General features: G+C 34.4%; 1 protein-coding gene and 1 long non-coding RNA gene across 5 annotated transcripts in view; one reads left to right on the plus strand and one right to left on the minus strand.

The window, feature by feature from the left end:
- Positions 1–25874, plus strand: part of LOC138691133 (peripheral plasma membrane protein CASK-like) — an 854250-nt gene that overhangs the window by 223354 nt on the left and 605022 nt on the right. The window lies entirely within an intron of this gene.
- Positions 4621–8544, minus strand: LOC138691130 (uncharacterized). Its single transcript, XR_011329754.1, has 5 exons — positions 8268–8544; positions 6632–6738; positions 6333–6538; positions 6169–6251; positions 4621–4881 (listed from the first exon to the last, which is right to left on the minus strand). It is a non-coding gene; the product is annotated as an uncharacterized lncRNA (long non-coding RNA).

A 25874-nucleotide genomic window follows, 5' to 3' on the forward strand; every position in this document is an offset into this window, starting at 1 on the left:
AGTCAAAAGAACATGAGTCCGATCATTAGTAAGCATTTTATAAAATCTTAAAATAGTGAGTTCTTTCAAAACCACATCAGTCCCGGACTCGTGTGGCTTTAACGCTTAACGCCACGATGCAGCCATGACGCATTTGCTATCATGCACTTCTTTGTCAAGGTGTTGGATAGTGAGTGTAGTTCCAATAGTTCTGTAGAAGAAAAATTAATTAATAACAATGTTCTATGAAAGTACCTGTACCAGATAGAATACACATTTTTAATAAAATTACGTCATTTGAAAGCAAAAATGAACAAGATGTGTACCTGTGTACCTTCAAGGACTTGTAGAAGTGCATGATATAAAGAGAAAAAGTCCTCGAAGAGATCTCCCAAAGCAAGAAACGTCGTCTTTTTTTGGAGGGATAATATGCAATTTATATTAATTTCTTATTGTGAAATGAAGATATGTCTATACTCATATATTGCCATTAAACATGTGACACACTGGTATAAAAATTAATTACTCGCGAATAACGTTTTTTAAAGTCAGGTATGATATTTTGAATTTAATTTGTGAATGATATGAATCATTTTGAATATGAAATAAAAATAACAATATAAATTGATTGAAAACTGTATAATAATGTATTTCACACTACAACAAACAATACACTCCATATTTTGTCAGGATACTGGAGTTGTTATTATTAGTACTTGTTAAAACAACATGAGTCCAAGAAATTAAAAAATATTTTAAGGTGATATGGAATGAGATAATTAAGATACAATGCATTTGTCATCAGACATACTAATGTATGGTTTTCCTGTAAAAATTTCACAGACCTGACAGAAAATCCATTAAGGTATATGTACATCTTTACATACAAAAAAATTTGTTTTGCATAATTTTACTCTGAAAAATTTTTATACATTGAGAATGGTACCAGAAAGAGAATGAAGTGAACAGATCCCTTGAAATTATGTCTAAATTGTTTATAAAAATTATTTTGTTCATAATTTTTACATACAACTTGAAACATTATAGCTCACGCAGTTTTTAAGATAGAGCCACAGTTTCTTCACTGTTTTATAGCTAAAACTATTCTTTAGTGCCTGACATAGAGCTATTTTTTATTTTCATTTACATTAATTAAATATTACCATATATGTAACATACTAATATTTTATGTTGCATAAATGAAGTAAAAAATCCATAGATAATTATTAACTTTATTAATGTTATTTTACTGACTGTAAGGCACTGGGGGACATTTCAAGCTTCAAAATGACACCAATATCGTCTTGGTATCACCACATTTGGCTGAGATATCATGTTTAAAAGAATTAAATATTCTAAAATTACTATTTACAGGAAATGAGCCACAAATTTTCAGAGCCTAGAAGACTCCATCATCATATGTCACCCCTTAAGCAGCTTCATGTCGGTCCAGTTTCAGCTTCTTTCTGCCTCTCAAATACCTCCGCCTCGTTTTAACTTCAGGTGTTGAATTTTTTTTGGCATTTTGACCTTATTTTCCATTGATGCAACAAATTCTGCGATGATGTTTGTCCCGGGGTTTATGCCCATCCTCCTCAGAATTTTAATTTCTACTTTTGCACTCTTATTAAAATGACGTAAACATCACTGACACACAAATTTACAGTTTTATGACTGACAGTAAAAGATTATAAATTGCTTCATTATGTAAAAACGTGTTTCCAATCTAATGATCATGCCCTGATATCTATGAATGTATTTTGAGACTAGAAAGAAGTTTATTTTACAAGCAATGCTGGACGAGGGGATTGACTGCTACGAGGATCACTCCAAAAGTAATCCACAATATTTATTCGTAGAAGTGACCGTGGCTGATGACGCAGAATTTTGGAAAATGGGACTTATTTGAAAAACCATAAGGCATAAATCGAAAATTCTTATATCAAATTAAAGGAGAGAAAATTCTTTATTAAAATAGTTATATTTTGAAAATCCTAATTTTTCATCATTTTTTGCGTTTTGTGGGTGTACATAGGCCTATATACCTTAACTATAGGTAGTTTGTTGTATTTTTCTCGAAACTTATTTTCTGCGACTCATGTGGTTTTACAAATGACCGATTCAATTAGTGACCAAGTGCCTAGTAAATTTGCGTTTTAATTCAATTTTATTTCGACAGCCCCTGATGATATGTTGGATGGCTGGGTAGTGATAATGCCATTATAGTGGGAAAGTGCTGCAGTGATGACAAGGGAATCAGAAATTCGTGATGCTAAAACTATCTAAAATCTAAGGGTGCTATGCATAGACATTTCGCTAGTCCGCGCTTCGAGCGTGCTTAATTAGCCCCGGCTATCGACTGATTACTTGTGTAGGATTTATATCATATCGCTAACACTGGTTTTTGATTACGAAAAACGTTAGTTCGCTGATCATCCACCGGAAGCCCGCTCTAAGAATGTCTAGGAATATGGCCTCAAAATTCTAAATTAATTCTGACTTTCATGGTGGAGGTGTAAGTATTGGTACAAATGTGTGTGTGTGTGCGCGCGCGCATGTGTGTGAAACAGAAATCGGGTGCCGGATTTTTCATAATAATTCTTACTTTCTAGCAAAACTTGTTTTTGTGAACCCTCCAAGATAGTAATGTCTGTGTTTCATAACCTGGAAGATTAAATTATTTTAACTGGCCGCGAGGTGAACTTTTACTGCGCCTCTGTATGCACTTAATAAAACTGGAGACAATTAAGAGAGCCGGTGCGGTTATGACTGACAGTTATGTCGGAAATAAAGACTGCTGCATTGGTTTGTCGATTTCGTGTGTTGTGTGGCGTGTAGTAGCAAAGGGTATTGGTATTCCTTTCTTCCATGGAGGGAGGGAGAGAGAATGGACTCCGCTGTAATGGCGAGCAATTGTCTTCCGTGCAAACAGAATGCTTCAGCACAATTGGGTTGTATACTCTCCAGACTAGAGCCAAATCCCGCTCAAATGGTTTCCATTAATAGCGAAGTGTACCAATATCGGCCACCCTTTGAAGCTCTTGTCTATCCTTAAGAGTTTCAATGGCGGGATCTTAAACATTGTTTACAGACGTGTTAATCAGTGTTGCCAAGTCAGCGGTCTGTAGCTAAATCTGGTGTTTTCAGGACTACGGTCAGCTACAGAATTTTACCGTGAGCGGCTAGCTATTTATTTGGCGTTTTTTATGATTTCGGCAAAGGGAGATGATATTTTTAAGTTTTTTTTTGTAAAGATGTTATAATTGTTTTGCTATATGTACTCGTACTTGCGGACAACAAAGTTAGTTAATCATAAACCAGAGTTTAGTATGTTATTATCATACTTTTTCATTGTGCGAGTATAAAATATCAACGTTTTATGTTAACTCGATTTGGTGCAAAGACATACTTAAAACTTAAAACCAGACTCATTGTTGGCAGGCATGTCTCCAGCTCAGTGTGAAATCAGATTTCGAACCGACTGGTGTGATTGTGAATGTGATTATTTCCGAAGTTCCAATATAATATTGTTGCTCTACTTCATTCAATTTTGAAGAAATATGCCGCGTAAAACTCTATACGAATATGAAGACGATTTTGCATAGAACATAGAACCTACAAAGTGATACACACTTTTCATAATTTAATCTATATTTATATAAAATTTTTCAGTTCCTAAAACTGTATAGCTTGTATTTCAAATTTGGAAGTGATGTGTTAAGAAAAATCTGGAGTTTTTTAAGTACAGTTTAGCGGGTTTTTTAAGCTTGTGCAGCGGTAAATGGAATTCTGATTTGGCAACACTGGTGTTAACTCTCTACAATGAGAATGGCTCTTTTCAACGTTACATCACAAGAAGGAAGTATACTCGGCACAACATATAGTGACGTACTAAAAAATCCAAGATGGCCGTACTTCAGTCTTACCAACTTTGAACATAAAGCACTAATATTAATTCTTTTCAATAAATTGAAGAAATTGTCAGTGGAGAGCATTTAAAAATTGTGGATCAGAATAAAACAAACTCTGAAAAAAAAGTAAAACAATTTATGCTACGAAAGATGGTATTATGTGCCGTAAATAAAATTTGAAGAACAATTTAAATGGCCATGTCTTAAAAAAAAGTATTCTTAAATACTACATTACATTCATCACTATTATTTTCCATTTTTTTTTTTTGCTGCACATATTCCTCTTTAATAGATATAGATACGTATGTATAAATATAATTAAAAAGTACAATGAGAAAAGTGAAATTTTATTTTTAACTAACCAAGTAATGAAAATTTAAATATCATACTTACTTTTCACGACCAATCTCTATACAAAAAGAATTAAACTTTAATTTTGTATAATAAGGATTTGTTTCAACCAAATGAAAGGACAACTTAAGTATTTTTATTATTTCAGGATTAATGGAGAAGAGTGACGTAATTTTATATATATATATATATATATATATATATATATTATATTGTTGTATAACATTATGGAATGCTGACAAGTTGATGTATTGAATTAGCATTACACAATTCTAATATCCCAACTTTTGCCTCAGGACTAAGGGAATACTTTGACAAAGGACAGATTGCAAATAACTTTATTTTATTTCTTCATTATACAAATTTAACATAAATCACAGTTAGGCAACAACAAAAATACACAATGAACAATCAACTGTATTATTTTCTGTGTAACAGCACACTTGCTTTATTTTTCTGAAAAATACAAAGTGATATAAAAAGAAAATAACTATGGTTTTTGATAGACATATTATGTTTGCTCCAGCATTTGCATCAGCCATAATTCTTAAATTAGTCATTATATTACCAAATTTCCAGACGTCCTCTTCCTTAACCAACCTCTTGATAATGTTTGGTGGCATCATGGGATCCTTTGAGACTAAAAGAAAGACAGAATTTGATTTAACACAGAAATTGTCAATGTTAAAGGGGGATCTGTGCATGTTTAATGTAAGAAAGTAATTACACATAGCTCCATTTAACAATAAATAAATTAATTTTTAGTAGAATTATAGTGGACATCATGGTGACAACACTGGACTGGACAATTAATCATGTAAATATCAGTAGAAAAAGGGGGGGGATTAAAACTAAAATAAAAAATATATTATGTTGTACACAGAGTAAAAATTAATACTGCATAAATAACATTGTACCGGTATCTAAAATGTGACATCAGGCTTTGAAACAGAAATGTTGAAAATAAGCCAAACTTTCAGTGCAATCTAGCTCAAGGATCTGGCAAGTTTTGTAGCAAAATACCACCCTCACAGAATTCTTTGCTTTTGAAGGTACACAAATCTAACTATATCATATTTCGTGAAAAAAATAGTGGTTCCTCGTTGCCAAACTTTCAGAACAGCCCCGAGGTTCACTCAGCCTCCTATAAAATTGAGTACCGGATCTTTCCCGGGGGTAAAAGGCGGTCAGAGCGTGGTGCCGACCACACCACCTCATTCTAGTGCCGAGGTCATGGAAAGCATGGGGCTCTACCTCCATGCCCCCCAAGTGCCTTCATAGCATGTTACGGGGATACCTTTACCTTTTACTGATATAAGACATCATATTATCAGACACTTTCACTTTCCTCTGAATTAATGGTGGCTTCTGATATGCCTGTCTAGCTGGAAGTCATTGTGCAAAATGTTAACCCTCATGGCATGGATGTCGGAGAGGTTGGTGTATCTGAGAGACCAACGAAATAAGCCTCACTGACTTCTTGGAACACCACGATAGCTAATCCCTGAAAGGGAAACTCTATCGTTAAGTCCTAAGCAACAGAAAAAACACAACTTGAATTTATCAATGATGAGATCGTCTAGCATCCTTGTATTTGAATGTACAGCAATCTATCTGTAGGCATGTCATATTTTGTTAAAAAAATAGTGGGTTTTGATATAAGGTGTCTGATCATCAGAGATATTTTCACTTTTCTTAAATTAGTGGTGGCCTCTGATGCACCTGTCCTGCTGTATGTCGTGTAAAATGGTAACCCTCATGGCCTGGATGGTGGAGAGGTTGGTGTATCGAAAACCAGCCTCCTATGACACACCTTGGGCAATGATTGTGTTGATAAATTGGTCTACACAACTCGCTTCATATGGCTGAATGACAAACAGTCAATTAACCATCATTGGGGGGGGGGGATTACTTACGAATTACTTACATTTAGAGAATCACCTTTCCAAGTGTCGTTTATTCCCGTTTGCATTGTCTGGCAATGGTAACCCCATTCTGTCTCAGTCATGTCTACAAAATTCACATTTAAACATAAATACTGCAATTTAACATCACAGTTCATTACTCAGATTCTACAGCAATTATATTTACCATTAACTGATCTCGTCTCCTTTTGTTGTGGGTTTGTATTCTGCAATTTTATTGTGGTAGAAAGCATTATCCATAACAATAATCGAAGGACCTAAATTTCTCAACCCAACAATAAGCTATCTTTCCACCCACTTCTGGAATGTATTCATGGCACCACAGTAATCTTGGCCAGTCTTCAAATTGGATGCAAAAAGTTAAATCTGCATCTATAAAAGAGACAAGATATTTAGATTCTAGATAGAACACATAATAAAAGTTACTACACTACATATAGTTTAATAGTATTGTAGTTATATTACCAGGTTCCAGCTTGTACAATGACCAGTCTTCCTTCCACAGCAGGTCAATGCATAACTCCTTGAACCTTCACCAACGATATTGGTTTGCTCCATGAATGTGTTGCAGTCTATGAAATATACATGGAATTAATAATGTTACAACATTTATTCCCTTTTACTATCTTAAAATATTGTAATAAAGCCTGCCATTCATAAAAATCCACGTTTCATCCAGAAAAACAACAGACTTTGGACCCTCACTTTTCATATTTCTCACATATTCTCTTAAAATTAATATTTTTACTTTCTCTTACTAATGTGAGATTGCCCTCTTTTTTCAATTTAAATCACATTTCCTTCAAAATTGTCCTTAATGACGAACGTGATCCTTCATATGAAGTATGTATCATTGTTTCCTGTTACATGGCCCAGTACCAGCATGGCTGTTACTCTTTATCCTGAACAGGAATGAAAATAGTACCGGTAGTGGTAAATAAGAAGTAATTATAAGAGTAAAATCTACAGTCTTTTAACTTATTAAAATTTAAAAAAAAAAAATGTTACAGCCATAATTTTCTTCATCTCGATTTGGTCTATCATATACAAATCTTGCAATGACTTCCTTGGAAAAATTATCTGATGCCAGTTATAGATTGTGGATATTTCTTGTTTTTCCCTGGCGTGACAGCATATGCCTCTTTTCAGGTTTGGTAATAATTATTTCTACTGCATTCTATGAATGCTGTGATAAAAGTATGGAGATTATATATTTTATTTACAGTATTTACTTACAAATGGCTTTTAAGGAACCCAGAGGTTTTTGCTGTCCTCACATAAGCCCACCATTCGTCCCTATCCTGAACAATATTAATCCAGTCCCTAGCATCATATTTCTACCTCCCTCAAAATATTATCCTCCCATCTACGTCTCGGCCTCTCCAAAGGTCTTCAAACTAACTCTATATGCATTTATGGACTCACTCATTCGTGCTACATACCCTGCCCACATCAAACGTCTGGATTTAATAATGTTAGGTGAAGAATATAATGCTTGCAGTTGTGTGTTGTGTAACTTTCTCCATTTTCCTGTAACTTCATCCCTCTTAGTCCCAAATATTTTCCTAAGAATCTTACACTCTAACACCCTTAACCTCTGTTCCCCTCTCAAAGTGAGAGTCCAATTTAATGCTTCTTATACATACATGCCTGTGGTGTAACAATATCTGGAACAAGTAAACATATAATATGCTCCTTTTTAATTATTCCTGTAGCCTTAAAGATTATGGTAATACACTGAAGTACTTGGGACAATAATAAAAATATTCTTCTGCGTTATTGAATACGTATTTTTTTTTTACTTAATTTCTAACAAGAATATTTTTATACATACGTAAGGTTATCAGTGATGGGACTTTACTTTATTTGGGACTTGTATTTCTAAGTAAGCTTAAAATTTTTCAAAATTCAGTTGCATGTAAACTCAACCACATGCATTAGTTTATAATGAAGTTGCATTAGATTAGGTTACAGAAAAGTCTTCATATGTTAAATTATGTGTAAATATTTTTTAACACACTATCATGGATGCATCCTTATGGAATAAGATCTGTACTGATCCTGTCAAATATTATCTATAAAAACAGGTAGGCCTACTTACAAGAGATTTGCAATTCTTGCCATTAGAACCGCTTTGGTTTGACAGATATCTTCCTATTCTGCTTCAGCCTTTAATTATCTGTACATATTAACCACTGCTTATTGTAAGCTGCTCTGTAACGAAAGTATTTACTTTCTTGATGTAGGTCTATAAGTTCTTCAGACTCTTTCCTTCTGGACATGTTATAACCTTAAAATAAAGTGATTATTGCATTTTAAAATATGAACTACAATTAACCTAACTTCAACGATGATTTTATTCACTTTCATTAGACTGAATATTTGTAAGGTTATGTAAAATTATATTACGTAATTCTCCAAAATAACTGCACCATAGGAGACACTGTTTTCCTCTGTTCCACTGACTTCTGTGAGATGATAACAACATGGTTTTAGTTTGGAGCTATAAATACTTTGAACATAAAAGTCATTTGATACCTGTATATTCTAATGGATAGTTGGAAGTTTTTATAACAGCAAACTAATAAACCACGTGTTTATCACTATATACATCTCTCATAAGCCAGTGAAACATGCCTTCTTTGATGTAGCTTCTCTGGATAATACCTTATATTATGATAAAAATGTAATCGTTATACTGTATGATATAATTTATTTTTATATGGATAATGTTTTAAAGTTAAAATAATGCCCTTACCTCAGCAGAATCATCTGTAGGCCTAATTATAAATTTCACTATTCTAGAATATAAGTATGCCTATGTAATATAATATCTTAATACATACTAAATAACAGTGAATCTTAATACAACACAACATTCTAATATGTTAATTTATTGTAATATTGCAATGTAATGCTCCAAAATTTCTACTTACCTAGAAACATAAAATACCGGTAGTTCTGATAATAACAATAATTGTACCACAGAGTTGTATTATGTGATGTGATGGAAATAGTAACTTCACGTACAACTCGCAATGCCCGGAATATATTATATATATTATAATCGCGATATAAAATACACGCACAATATTACGTTTGAATAAATCTAGAGAATTTTAAATGGAGTAGCGGGTAGGCCTGAATAATAATTCCAAGTGTACCAACATAAGAACTACAAAATGACTAACTATCATGATATCTAGAACATGTGGGTGTTGAAGTAAGTGTTGCCAGTAGTGAAGTGAACCTGGGGGCTGCAAAAACACTTGATTTCAGCTGGTGATCACGTAATGGGGGAAAAATGTTGAAGTTGCACCTTAGTACCTCAAGATATGCTGTGCCGACAATAGTCAGGTACAACAATGTGTACTGTTTTGTGTTCACTAGAAGCAAGATCAGAAATGTTATGTTTCCACGTGACATTTGAGGTATTTTCGCGTTCTTGTTTTGATTTTATGTATTATTTATTTTACTGCCAAAAATTATTGGGGAAACTTAGTTCCAGGATTAAGGTTATATACCGGTTAATGTTAAGTATTAGATTTGTAGCAAAATAACTTTACCTTGGCATTAAAATGATGTAGAGAGAGTTGAGTAAATGTTTGTAATGGTTTGGCGTGAGCTTTGAGTTGTTTATAGCGCTCCCGTGCTGTAGGTATTCGGCATTAATTTTACTTCGTTGGGTACATTATTACTTTAGATTCGGAATTGTCTTTTTTTTTTTCATGGTTTCTTTTTTTATATAAAGTCTCGTATATGCTGCGCAAATGCTTCCTGTTTATCTATGCATGAGTGACACGCCTGCAGTTGTTAAGGTTATTTTGCGTCATGCTCTCAGCATAACCGTTGCATAAATCAGTGATGTCAAAGCAAGCGCATTTTTCTGACCTTGACGTCGTGCGCGGGCATCAAGCGCTAAGTATGGAAAGAGGAAGGGTTGTATATATTGAATAAGCAGTCTTTTGGATTAAGAAAACAGTGGTGCACAAACTTCAAACGGAACGTGAAATTTTATGTCGTTATTTTTATATGGCTTCTTTCTGTTTGATGTTATCTACATTGTGTGTAAAACAAAAGTACTAATACTGATTTCCTAATATTGTACTTGTGTTTTAAATCTTAATAACATAATAGAGAGTTAAGAAGGGATATTCATATAAATTCTATAATAGTGCAACTATATTGTAGTAAGTGGATGAAACACATCATTAATAAAGAAAGTGGTATCCCTAAAAAAGAGATGGAGTATGACATGATAAGTTGGAATTGATATTGATGGTATCTTTAGCCTTATAAAAGTAATCAAAACAAAATTATAGTACAAAGCAAAGTTACCAAGGTACTGTATATATTTTGAGTCTAACTAATATTCCATAACAAAACTCTTATCGCATTATGCTTTTAAGGTGATATTGCTGAGTAACTTCCTATCATCAGAATATTAAATTATATTCTCGAAATGTGCTGAAGCTATAGAGCTGACATTTTTACAACACATGGGCACGTATCTTTTGCTTATGATGTAACAGTAGTTGCTATGTTAATTCTTTTCCTTACAAACAATTTCCATGCGAATATTTTCAAATATTCAATACACTATCTTCAGTAATACGTATATACGGTATATTGGATTTACGAAAACATTATGTAAGGCTACTAAATAAATAGACCTATATCTGAAAATTTCACTTGTCTATACGAAAAGTTGAGAAAATATTTCTTTTGAATAAAAAAATCAAACTTGTGAAAAATGAGCATTAAAATTAAAACTTATATTCTTATAATGCACTTATACTTCTCAGGAAAATCTAAAAATTAACATGGATACCGTTTTAATAAGTTCTCTTCCCTTTATCCATTGAATCAGTGCTGGTCATCTCTGAATATAACTCGACCAAGCGGCATATACCTTCTCTTTCGTCTGTCTCTTTCCTTTCCGCTGTAAAGCGTTCAGGCTCTCCTTGGCTCTAAAGCGCGCGCTTGCTCCTGTGGGCATCAATTGACATGCCTGGCTTAGAATCAAACTAAATGTTTGTACAAATTATTAGCATATTTCCGTTCAGTCATATTAAGCTGTTATTATTACAGATTTTCGTAAAACGACATGTATGTAGTATTTTAGTATAAGTTTTTTGTTAACCGAGTCTGGAAGATCTTTCATTATTTCTGAAATCCCTGACATAGAATAGAAGGCTGGCTTGAATTTGATGTCGGTATCCTTACCTTTCCTCTTTTTCCAATGATTCTTTTCTAGAAATCCCCAGCATATTAATGTAAATAAAAAGACCGATGTCGGTGATCCTCTTACAACTTCCACAGCCTTAGTTTCGAACAGATTCAGAATAGCCATTGTTCAGAATACTGTTGTATTGATTATGACTAGACAGTGGATGCGGGATGACTTAAGGAAAAGTGAAGTTGTTTCGTATCAGAGTATATGGCACGTGCCGCGTCGTCCGTCTTTTGTGTACCTGGCGAGTACAGTAGCGTACAAAGCGAAGTTCATAGTAACATTGCAAAGCAATGTGTGCAGTTGTGTTATCCTGCTCAGGTATTTAGTACGCGTTGAATATGTTGTGCTGATCCATTCATAATGGCAAAACGTAAAATTCGCTCAGAGATACGAAATGCAAGTAAGAAGTATGAGAGTGACATTTTATGTATTAACGAAGACAATATCGTGTGTAATGTATGTAAAATTGAAATAAAAACCAGAACAACTCAGGCTATAGAGAAACATTGCAACAGTACATCGCACAGGAAATGCGCTGAAATGAAATCTGAGGAACCATCTACATCATCATCATCATCATCATTTAATTGTGCGGGTCTAACGACATGTGCAACATGATGCTCAGTACAAATATTCCTCTAAAGAAATTGAGTGATCCCCATTTTAGAGGTTTTCTTCAGAAATTCTCTCGATACAAAAACTGTTTAAGCGATAGACGAAGACGATTCAGCTTCGACAACTTACGAGAATACATATATCGTCGTTTACTGCAACGCTGGTAATTGCATCAATGATGACGAGGACTGAACCTTGCAAGGTATGTACTACAGTACGTTATTTTTCTTTTCTTTCTGACTGTACGGAGATACAGTAGCAGGTTGACGTCTGTTTACGTTTAAAACCTGTTCAGCCGATGGTCTGAATGAAAAAAAAAAATGTAACATATAGTAAATGTGCACTTACATTCAACGATAAGTCATCCACTGTCTAATTATGACCTTAATATCGTAGAAATCTTCACAACAAACTGCGTTAATATGTAAGAGCTCTCCTTTCATTTTCGTTGATCGAATGGCGGAAGTAAACAATTCTTAATTATACATGGGTTACTCTTGAGAATATGGTTGATTTTCCGCTCTATCAATGAATGAGCACAATCGCCCTCATTCTGCCTGTGTTCCTTAATAAGTACCCCCTGGGTGATTGATCTTATTCCCAGGTAGGGTACTGCATGTAACTGGAGAGCAAGCATTTGAACTTACTTTTTGCTGGTCGGTACAGTAGGTGAATTAAGCAAGATAGCTGCGTTCTTCTTTACGTCTGATATATTTTTCAAGTACTGGGGCACACAGGAAGCTAATTCATTGACACTACGATGACAATTTCCCTCATCCCTTACGAAATACAGTGAAACCTCTCCTTACGGACACCTCCAAGATACGGACACTCCTCATATACGGACAGATTTTTATGTCCCAACTGAAATAATTTAGAAATAACGATAAATTTAACTCTCGTTTACGGACACGGACAGCTGTTTCACAATCCTAAAGCTTGCTTTACCTCCTGACTGCGGACAGAACTTGGATTTCAAGACCTAATGTGTTACAAAAATGGAAAATTTAGTTTTGAGAACTGTACAGAAATTCCTTAACATGAAAGAAGACAATAAGGGTCTCGTAGGCTACCACAAGCCCAGCAGGTCACCCCTTGTTAGCTGGAAGCGGGTGGGTAAACAAAGTCATAAAATTTGACCTGTCTGATGGGTCCAAGGTTTCCGTGATCGTGAAATTGTATTCGACACACGATAGGGTTAGTAGGATTATTCTCTTCACTTCAATCAGTTGTTCTGTTTCGAGAGACATGGCGCCTGAATGTAAAGGTTAAGTTGAAAACTGTAAATTAAAGTACTGCATAAGTGTAGTCCTAGAATAAAATTGCATGACAGAGTACTGTATTTCCTTTTTCGGTCATATCTTCTGTAGTTCAAAGTTGCAAAGAATTTACTGTAGTACAGTAAACTGTATTTAGAATTAAACTACAGTAAAACATTTCATTTAAAGCGTGAAGGAATACATAATGAATATTATAAATTTACTGTTAGATTGGGGAGCTTCCCTCCTAATAAAGGACACCTCCCAGATGCGGACAGATTGTTACGTCCCTTCGGTGTCCGTAAATGAGAGGTTTCACTGTATTTGCATGTATTCAGTTTCAAATCGTGGATTGTAAAGTCAGAAACATTTAGCTTAAAACTGTGACACATCCCCTTTTATGCAGCTGCACCAGTCTGTAGATGTAGATCATAAAGCCTACTACTGCATCCGTACTTTTCTATTCTTTTGAAAAGTTCTAGATTCTATCCATATTTTGCCCTCAGTTCTCTTCACCCTTGTCTACATTATCAAAAGCTGAGCAGATATCACACAAGTCTTTTTGTGCGAGATCGTGCGTATTTGCCTGGTTTCCGCACAAAACCAATCCACGGTAAGTCTAAAATTCCACATTCAGTATTCCCAACCTAACACACATAACAATTTCCCTCTTCTTAAGTGACATATTGATTTTATTGCTTTAGGCTTTTAACATATTATTTTTAGAGACGTTCAATATAGTAATAATTGTAAATTGGAAACTTACCACTGCAATTTCACCTAAATCGCACTGTTAATTATTGTTTTTAAATATTTGCAAAAATTAAGTAAACTCTACAACTCCACTAAAGTTACTGCATTCATGATGCATGTCACATTAAGGAAGCCGTTTGTTTTAAGTTCGCATTTATAGACTGGGGGGGGGGGGGAAAAGACAGACGTATATCACGGCCTGCTGGAGTATAGTAAACACAGAAAACATTTTAAAGCAACAATGTTGAAGATAGATATTTTTGTTTTGCAAATTTGCCGTCATTGAACAGAAACCAAGATGGAGATTTCATTGCAACTAATTAGAAATTCCTCTTTCAGGTATATAATAAACGATCTTCGCACAAAATAATGTACGATACACGAGCGGTATGTTTTCTTTCAATTCTCGGAAATTAAAAAAGCTCAACTACGTTTCGCTTTTTCAAACTTTTCCTCGAACATGAAAACTTCAACATACCGCTCTTGTAACGCATATTACTATTTCGAGACGAAAAACAAATATGATAATCCTGTGTATGCACACTATAAAACAAATTGTAGGTGGCGAATAGATCATTATTCTCTTTATTACTTACTTACAAATGGCTTTTAAGGAACCCGCAGGTTCATTGCCGCCCTCACATAAGCCCGCCATTGATCCCTATCTTGTGCAGCATTAATGCAGTCTCTATCATCATATCCCATCTCCATCAAATTCATTTTAATATTATCCTCCAATCTACGTCTCGGCCTGCCCAAAGGTCTTTTTCTCTCCGGCCTCCCAACTAACACTATTCTCTTTATAACTGGCCAGAAAGTCCTTATGGATGTAGGCAATCGATGTGCGTCCTTGAGGGAAGAGCCTTGATGTGTTCGCACATGGTAGTGGCTTTCTATCTAGAATCAATGTGTTGTGTTGTTTCATTGCTTCTCTTATATTGGGATCTGTTTTTCCTCTGAGAACAGATTCCAGTAATGCATTTGCGAGCTTATGCATTTTTTCCAATACCGTAAGAATCAAATGGTTATTTATGGATAAGATGTTTGTGAAGAAGACTTTACACACCCCGACTTTCTTCTTCTTTTTATGGAAATAGAAAGTATCGTTATGCTATCGTGGTCTTCTACTGCCTCCCACGCGATATACTTCGACTGCATAACCTGCATAGAGTTTGCAAGAAATTCTCTGCTTTCCTACATCGGCCAACCCCAAATATGGTAAACAACTGCTTCCTTCCTCTTCAACGAAGTTTGTGGAGCATTGTAATTTGTACTTCTCCTCACATAAAGGTTTAAATTACCCTTTATTTCCGAGTTCTTTTACTTATCATGTGCATTTCATAAGTCTTTCCGCTATTCCTGTACTTCGTCAACAAGTTTTTTTTTTTTTTCGAGCTTTCTAGATCTTTTTTGCGTCTGATCCGCTTTCTAAAGATTGTATATTCTCATTTGACAGCATGCATCTAACAATTGCATCAATATTTCTCCGCAACTGGTCGTATTGTGTGAACTGAAATACAGGGACATCATTTTATTTTTACTAACATTGTTAATATCAACCTGGCTATATCTTTAGATTAAAGGTCTAGAACCGGAAACACCGCTTGCTCCCCCTTCCAAGACTGGAGTTCGATGATACTGGCGTAAAATACAAATCACTTTACTAGGTATAGGAGGGAAGAAAAGTAGTTCATCCATATATGTAAACTAGAAAATATCGCAATTTTGAGTTTGATAATTTTCATTAGGTTTTTGTTTAATCAAAATACAGTACTGTATTAATACTTGGTGTTTTTACTCACGAATTGAGCTATCCATTCGGACGTATTCATTATGCAGTGTATATTGTACTGTTACTGCACATTAGCGTACAATATAGAGAATGAAGTTAAATTGAAAAATAATCATAATATGCATATTTAAACACATTTTTGAAAATGGTGACCGTTCATTTCGATACAGGTTTCAGTTCTTTTGTGCATATTATCGCACTATAGACTATTGTACCTAATTCCAATTACCAGTTTCGTCCTTCGTACGAGTAACTCATGTTGAAATAATTCTATACCTACTCTATAAAAGAGTACCTTAGGTACTGTAAATTCAGTCTTCACTTCTACCCGATCCGAAAAGATAAAATTACTCAGAAATACTATCTACTGTCCGTTCAAGTGGGTTTGTCGCAGGGTCGTAGCAAGGGGGGGGGATTCACGTGACAGTTAATTACTTAACGTGGCCCTTTTATTTAAATTATTTTAAATAGTTGTATAATATTACGTAGACGTCCAATTGCTAACAGAAATTAATGTTTTCAGAAAAGAGCTAAGACAGCCCAGCTACTAGACTTTACAGAGGGGCGAACAGAAGCAGGTGGGGGGAAATCTGAATGCGACGTAAGCAAACGGACGACAGTACCTGTGCGAAAATATGATTCAATATTGAAAGTTCTTTCGTCACTGAAAAACGTGAACATTTTTCTGGAACGCACTATACTCACTAACTCAGTAGGTACTGCATACGAGGCCTCGATTCTGTGTGGAGGAAGCTTGGAGTTTACTAGTAGAGGGGGTGGAAGTGAAGTACATTAAAAAATTCAGGTACATTAAAAATTGAAGTAAAAATAAAATGATGTCCCTGTACAAGTAACATACAAAATTAACTTTGTTAATCAAATTGGGATATTAAGAAAGTGAACCGTTATCACTTATCCATACTTAATATCAGAGCGTTAGAAACAAGAATGACTTAAGTGTAAATGATGGAAAGTTATCTTAAACGGGGTGTACATATTTCATGCAAGAATGTCCTACTGCCATATAGCGTCGAACTGATGTCCATAAAGGAGTTAAATGTTATTAGTAGACAGTGGATGCGGGATGACTTATCGTTGAATGTAGGTGCACATTCACTATATGTTACATTTTTTTCATTCAGAGCATTGGCTCAACAGGTTTTAAACGTAAACAGACGACGTCAAATGCTACTGTATCTCCGTACAGTCAGAAAGAAAAGAAAAATAACGTACTGTAGTACATACCTTGCAAGGTTCAGTACTCGTCATCATTGATGCAATTACCAGCCTTGCAGTAAACGACGATATGTTCTCGTAAGTTGTCGAAGCTGAATCGTCTTCGTCTATCGCTTAAACAGTTTTTGTATCGAGAGAATTTCTGAAGAAAAACTCTAAAATGGGGCTCACTCAATTTCTTTAGAGGAATATTTGTACTGAGCATCATGTTGCACGTGTCGTTAGACCGGCACAACTAAATGATGATGATGATGATGATGATGATGATGATGATGATGATGATGCAGATGGTTCCTCAGATTTCATTTCAAGGCATTTCCTGTGCGATGTACTGTTGCAATGTTTCTCTATAGCCTGAGTTGTTCTGGTTTTTATTTCAATTTTACATACATTGCACACGTTATTGTCTTCGTTAATACATACTTCTTAGTTGCATTTCGTATCTCTGAGCGAATTTTACGGTTTGCCATTATGAATGGATCAGCACAACACTATTAATAATAATAATAATAATAATAATAATAATAATAATAATAATTTATTTAACCTGGCAGAGTTGCCATACGGCCTTCTCTAACACTCAACCAGGAGTAAAACTGCGTTACAAAAAACACTACAAATTTACAAAGTACACTACAATTTTACACACAAAACTGAATAAAATAATAATAATGTAATGTAAACAACAAGTAAGAAGAAATCAGACATAATATATAACATACCGAAAGAAAGGAAAAAGCATAATAAAATGTGAACAGCAGGTCAAAATAAATGAGACATACAAAGTATAAATAATAAGACAATTATTGATGATGATAATAATAATAGTAATAATAATAACTTTTATTATTATTATATATTATTACATTATATTATATTATATTATTACTATTCAACGCGTACTAAATACTTGAGCAGGATAACACAACTGCACACATTGCTCTGCAATGTTACGAGTACTATGAACGGACCGGGGTTTCTTCGTTTTGTACGCTGCTGTACTCGCCAGGTACACAAAAGATGGACGGCGAGGCACGTGCCATATACTCTGATACGAAACAACTTCACTCTTTTAAGTCATCCCGCATCCACTTGTTAGTTATTAGTAATAACGACATAACAAGGTAATGATGCAATAACTATGGAGTATGTTTGCTTCAAAAACGTCATATTCACAATTGTAACTAAGATGATCCATAAAAATATTTTCCTGAATAAAGACATAAATCAAAATAAAACGTTACTGACGAAAAAAAAAAGTCAGTGGAAGTCTTATCTTTAGATTAATATCGTCAAACGTTCTATAAAACTGACTAGAGTTAACGTTTCAACAGGCAAAGCATAACTGAAATGTGACGTTGTAGCTAACAGACATGTTTCCGAACTGCATAGACGAAAGAATGACAAAGCATACTCTCTCCCGGCGAGTTGTAGCCCATTAGCACAGTTATGTCAGAGTGAACATTAAGTATGGAATATTGCTAATATCTTCTTAAATTTTAATTTTACAAAATAAAAAAAAAGTTTTATACAGAAACTGTTGGAGATGAACCGTACAATATATCAGTGTTCGGAAAAGAGGTTAGAGCCTAGTTTTTCAGGCATACAGGTGTGACAGTAAACTTTATTTTTCTAAATGGTACCCTGTATTAAAATTTACATATTCCGAATCTCCATTAAATTTTATGTATGAATGTGTAGGAATTTTACCCATTCACCCGTTTTATGTCTTTTAAATACTTACTAAACTTGTTCGTGGACTTAAAACGTGTTACAAATAAGAATATAAAATCATTTTGAGTAGGCCATGAAAGTTAGCAAAACACTATGACTAACAAAATTTTACCACATGCGCTCAAGACAAGGGATTGTTTCCGTGATCAAGATGTGAATTAAAATTTCTGATGAGGCGTGGGATAGAATCCTAGGTAGAGAATACCATATACAGGGCGATTCAAAATCTCTGCGACAAACTCTGAGGGGTGATAGATCTAACAGTAAGGAACCCTTTTTGTTAAACAAACTATGTCTTTTGACACGTCGTTTCTAAGTTACCGTTGAAAATGTTTCTGCGCGGGCGTATGTCAATGTATGCGAATGTGTGCACCCCTGTTTGTTTGTTGAGATGTTTCTAAGAGACGAGAAGGGTTGTTGTTGTTGTTTGTTTACGTGTAATGTTCAATACATTTTCCTTTAAGTTCAGTGTAATCATCAATTGAGAATGGATGTCTACACTTTTCCCGAGTTAGCGACATGGTAATGTGTTATGGGGAGGCTCGCGGAAACTGAAGAAGAGCTCTCCACATGTACCAACAACAGTTTCAAAACAGAAATCACCCTCACCACACAGTGTTTGCTCCGCTTTATCAGCGCCTTCGAGACGACGGGTCTCTTCGTCCCCGGCGCATTGATGGAAGACCGTGTACACATGCATTCTCAATTGATGATTACGTTGAACTGAAAGGAAAAGGTATTGAACGTTAAACATAAACAAACAACAGCTCTTCACGTCTCTTACAAACATGTCAACAAACAAACAGCGGTGCACACATTCGCATACATTGACATACGCCCGCGCAAAAACATTTTCGACGGTAACGTCGAAAGACATAGGCTGTTTAACAAAAAGGGTTCCTTATTGTTAGATCTAGGCCAGTGTCAAAGCAAGCGCATTTTTCTAATCTTGACGTCGTGCGCGGGCAGCAAGCGCTAAGTATGGAAAGAGGAAGGGTTGTGTATATGGATAAGCAGCCTGTTGGATTAAGAAAACAGTGATGCACAAACTTCAAACGGAACGTGAAATTTTATGTCGTTATTTTTATATGGCTTCTTTCTGTTTAATATTATCTATATTGTCTGTAAAACAAACGTACTAACACTGAGTTCTTAATATTGCACTTTGTTTTAAATCTTAATAACATAATAGAGAGTTAAGAAGGAATATTCACTTAAATTACATAGTAGTATAATATTATACTGTATTAAGTGGATGAAACACATCATTCATAAACAAAGTAATATTCCAAAGAAAGAGAGTGAGTATGACATGATAAGTTGGAATTTATATTGATGGTATCTTTAGCCTTACAAAAGTAATCAATAAACTAATTAAAACAGTATTACAGTACAAAGCAAAGTTACCTAGGTACTGTATCTATTTTTAGTGTAACTAATATTACATAACAAAACTCTTATCGCATTATGCTTTTAAGGTGATATTTGTGAGCAACTTCCTATGATCAGAATATTAAATTATTTTCTCAAAATGTGCTAAAGCTATAGAGCTGACATTTTTACAAGACATGGGCACGTATCTTTTGCTTATGATGTAACAATAGTTGCTTTGTTAATTCATTTCCTTACAAACAATTTCCATGCGAATATTTTCAAAAATTTCAATACTCTATCTTGAGTAATACGTATATACGGTATATTAAATTTACGAAAACATTCTGTAAGGCTACTAAATAAATAGGCCTATACCTGAAAATTTCACTTTTCTATACGAAAAGTTGAGAAAATATTTCTTTTGAATAAAAAAATCAAACTTGTGAAAAATGAGCATTAAAATTAAAACTTACATTTTTATAATGCACTTATACTTCTCAGACAAATTTAAAAATTAACATGGATACAGTTTTAATAAGTTCTCTTCTCTTTATCTTTTGAATCAGTGGTGGCCATCCCTGAATATAGCTCGACCAAGCGGTATATACTACCTCTTTCGTCTGTCTCTTTCCTTTCCGCTGTAAAGCGCTCAGGCTCTCCTGGGCTCTAAAGCGCGCGCTTGCTCCTGTGGGCATTAATTGAGATGCCTGATCTGGGCTATCACCTCTCAGAGTTTGTCGCAGAGGTTTTGAATCACTCTGTATAAAATTATTATTATCCTCATTCGATACAACTCAACGCTTGGTCGCACTGAGTTTTCTTGTCTTGCATCTTGATTATAATAATAACTATATCCATGAGCAGAGTTAAGATAAGATGTGTAATTCCTAAGTTATTGATTATTGTCATGCTGTCGGTGATGAAGCTACGGACTAAATTAGAACACCATTTAAGACATGAGAGTTAAAGCTCGATTCACATTATACGTCACATCAACGTCACGTCACGGATCAGCAGCGTTGCATCAAAACATTGCACAACGCATTTTATATGGTAGCGTTCACATATACAGGCAACGTCACGGACCGTCAATGGCACGGACCGTCTGGGATTCTCGAGGAGAAGACGTGACGTGGACGGTTTGTTCTGCTAGACTCTAGCAGCAACTTTAAACATTAACATGTCGTAGCACCTACGAGAGACAATCAATTGCACTGTAATTTTTAGGATTCATATATAAATGTGTAAGGAATGCATATAAAAATTTTGGAATCAAAATCTCTTTTGGACAGTGAGAAAAAAGTTACTAACAGCGAAGTCACCCGTTCAAAATATACATTGACACTCAAAATTGATAAGCGACAATTTTTTTTTTCACGTTACATGGGGGGGGGGGTCAAAGCGAGAGAAATGTTTAGAAATAATGGAAATTACTTTTAAAAGTGGCTGATATTCAAAACCTGTACCGATTTTCGACTTAGGGCGAGTTTAATGCGGGGCTTTGCGTGGCGGACTTTCTTATGCAGAGTGACAACTTTTAACTGTTAGAACTGCGGATTCTCATAGAAATCATCGCTCTGATTCCAAATTTGTGTTTAAAATATTTCCATTGCTTAAGGTTTTCGAGTTAATTGAGAGTCTTGAAATGTAATTAAAATATTCCTAGTACAATATGTAAATAACATCTATGTTGATTAACCACTAGTATGGCATAATTTGAAATTGAGAAAAGAGAAAAGAAAGAATTTATTATTGTATTACTGTCATTATTATTATTATTATTATTATTATTATTATTATTATTATTATTAGTGTAGGTGGAAGAGAAGTCAAAAGGACCTAATTTATTTGAATTTATTTGGCAGCGTTTTTACTCGTATTATTATTATTATTATTATTATTATTATTATTATTATTATTATTTTAAAAGTAATTTCCATTCTTTCTAAACATTTCTCTCGCTTTAACCCCCCATATAACATAAAAAAAAAACTTTTGCCGCTTATCAACTTTTGATATGTCAATATCTATTTTGAACGGGTGACGTTTCTCACTGTCCAAAAAAGATTTTGATTCCAAATTTTTCTTATGCTTTCCTTAGACATTTTTATAATGAACCCTAAAAATTACAGTGCAATTCATTGTCTCACATAAGAGCTACGACATTTTTTGAGAGCATAAACTACTTATCTTTTCTTGATGACACCGGCAAACTGACGGTGATGGTCCGTGACGTTGATGTGACGTATAATGTGAATCGAGCCTAATTCATTTTCGACGTGACGCCCCGTATCGTCGTAGGAACCCGGGCGTTGTGATATCTTCACGTTATTAGAGTATCACCATGTGCCCTTGTAGTGTCATGTGAAATAGAATATATATCGCTAGGGATATGAGAACCCTTGAAGGAGAATAAAGATTCAAATTATGTGTGAAGGAAGTTCAAGAAATAACTAGCAAATTAGGTGTCTATATCCAACAGTCATAAAATACAAGGAGAGAGGGATAATGGAGGAAAGCAGAGAACTCAAGGGAGAAGGCGTAAGAGAACTAAATTGGAAAATATGTGACGCAATAAAATCTTGAGTACGGAGAGAGGTTCATGCATTTTTCGTGTGTTATAGGTAGTAAATAGTGATGCAGAATTAACGAGGGTCTCGAGGTGGGTATTGTACCAAAGTTTGAAGGATATTGGATTTCAGTTTATTAAGATTATCAGACTGTTTTGATGAGCAAGAAGTGCTTTTTACTTTCCCATTATAACAGGTATAAAGAAAGCACGTGATGCGTTATTGTCGATTTGGATATGTTCACAGAAATAGTGAACATAGTGAACCATAAGTAATAACATTAAATTGAGGGGGGTTTTCTTTGAGATATTTTAAACAAAAATGTTTTGTACAATTTTGCTCCTTTTTGCTTCCTTTTCCAGATAAAAGTTGTTTTAAATGAAACATTTCATAGCGTGTTTTGGGAAAGCCATTCATTTACTTTCCAATACGCTGAGTTAATTTAAGAAATCAGTGTATTATGATAATAAATGATTTAAATCTGTAGAAACTTGACCCGAATAAATGTAACTTTTCGTTCTGAAAAGGAGTTTTAAAATGTTACATTTGTTGGGATCAAATTTCTACACATTTAAAGGACAAAATTTACATTCTTTCAATCATTTATCAACAGCAATCTCACTAGAGGTTTTGATTTATCTACAGAAAATCAAAACTCGAGTGGGATTTAATTGACTATTACACGATTAGAAGAAAGTATATGAAGAGTAGAAGTAACGAAGTACTCCAATACAATAAAATATTAATTGGCTTACGAAAATACAACTGTCTTCAAATGTATTATTGTACCATCTCTAAATTACAAATATTACTCTAGATGGCAGTAGTGTGTTATGTTTAGCTGTTTTCTTGTTATCAGTTGTGCCAACTATGGAATCTTTATTGAACTCTGTGGACTGTTAGTAGTCAAGGAGGCTTTGTTGATTCAGTTTCATTTTTATTAAAAAGTTGCATTCCACTTCAATTATCGAGATCCCAGTAATCAACGTCACTTGGCAGATGATTTTCAACAAATCTTAGTATTAAACAATCTCTGACACTTGACTATCCATAATATCATATAGCAGAAGCTATAACATATCCTATAATGAACAAGTGCTACAAAAGGTTTAATTAGGATGATGAAATAAACAAGAAAAGTTTTCATTAACGATGTTGAAATAAAAAATAAACATTAATAATTTTGAAAGGAACAATTATTGAAAATACAATTTTCAAATTTGAATGTTTTAGTGGTTGGTGGTTCAGTTGATGTTATATTGGACGTGTCCGTAAAAGAAGTGGAACTCGTTGATGTACATGGTGTATTCCTCAACTTATTCAGGATTTGCGAATGGTGCTCTTGATTTATTTGTAAATAGGGTTTCAGGGAAGATGCATAGGTATGACCAGTGATCTTTATTAATTCTTGTTCTTGAATGCCAATGCGAGTCATATTTGAAAGTGCTGTGCATCGACTGGTGTGGTTTGTATTTTTTTTTTTTTTTTTTTTGACGTCCAGACCAATGCAGTTTGAAATGTTGGCAAACAAAGAAACAAATGCTAGGGTAGTGATAAAAATAAACAAATGCTAGGGTCGCGATAAAATTAAACAAATGCTAGGGACTTGATAAAATTGTGCGATAAGCAGCCATGATTGGTTGAAAGACGTCCTTTCGTACCGTTTTATTGGTCGAAAGTAGTATGACGAGGTAAAAGTGTAAAAGTCATCATAATACACTGCTCTCTTAAACTCACCGAGCATATTGGGAATTAAATCAATGACTTTCACAAAACATGCCATGAAATGTATCATATTATAAAACAATTTTTATCTCAAAAAGGAAGCTAAAACGAACAAAATTATATATTAAACTTTTTGTTAGAAATGCCTCAAAGAATAATACCCTGACATTAATGACATTTCTTACGGTTCATTCTGTATATTACGTTTTAAGCGTATCTGATAAGACAAAGTTGTGTTGAGCATGCCGTCTATCTGTGTCGGTCTGTCTGGTGGTATCTTTCTCCGTTTTTCTATGTACAGCCAATTTATGCTATACTAAATTGGACAGTTTTTGATCATATTTAGTATAAATATTGTAGTGTGAATACAATATAATTAGTAAATCAAACTCAGAAACAGTTTTATTTCTAGTAAGAAAGATACAAAATTAAATAACAACAAACCGTTGCCAAGGAGAGCTATATTTTTCATGGCCCACTCCGTTGTGTAATGAACACAGGAGTAGGCCAGTCGTGAATGCAGAACTCAGAGCCCTACATGTACTTATGTAAATATCTTCAACCGAAAATTATGCAAATTATTTATTTTTGTTTCCGGCTTTCTCCAGATTGATTAGACTCATCGTCAGGTGCGTTACTTCAGTAGATAGGTAGGAGGCTTATCGCGGTAAATGATGGGTGACTAGTGATGGTAAAAGGTTCGTTAGGATTGAGTAGTCGGGTCGTAGTCCTTTAAATTGGTACTATCCCATTATTCTTCATGATGGAACTTGAGAAACATAACATAAAATTTGTGCTAAAAATTAATGGGATTTTACAAAATTTCGCAAAAAAGCTATTTAGTCAATATGGGCTCCAACGATTCTTTTTTTATAACTTTTCTTAAAATGAAGTAAGAAATGAGAGGGCGTTTGAGGAAGATTAATTTTAACAATCCGTGTTCGCGTCCCGTAACAGATAATCTAAAAGTCAGGTAGGGCCATCCGAGATCGATTTTTGTAACAGAGTTGATTTCTTCTGACACCCTCTGCTGAGCTGTGTGAAAGTCCCCTAGGATGCCGCCTTAGAACGTGTGGATGAATATTCATAGTAGGACGTTTCACTATTTGTTCTGGATGGGATCGTTTTCGCGGAACTCTTGGTTAATTTACATGTAGTTAATACACTTAGAAATTACACACAAATTTCACAATTTGGGACATCTGGCCGACATCTACGTCTGACCACTAGGATCCAGAATACAAAGCAGAGGCTAAATTAAAAATAAAAATACAATATGATTTGCGGGTAATAATAATAATTCAATCTTCCTCAACTTGGTGAGGTTGCCAAAGACAAAGAATGTTAAACAGTAACATTTAAGATGACATTAAAAATGTCTTACAAGAAATTTGTTTACAAGAAACTAAAATTT

The sequence above is a fragment of the Periplaneta americana genome, chromosome 16, assembly GCF_040183065.1.
Source record: "Periplaneta americana isolate PAMFEO1 chromosome 16, P.americana_PAMFEO1_priV1, whole genome shotgun sequence".
NCBI classification, from domain to species: domain Eukaryota; kingdom Metazoa; phylum Arthropoda; class Insecta; order Blattodea; family Blattidae; genus Periplaneta; species Periplaneta americana.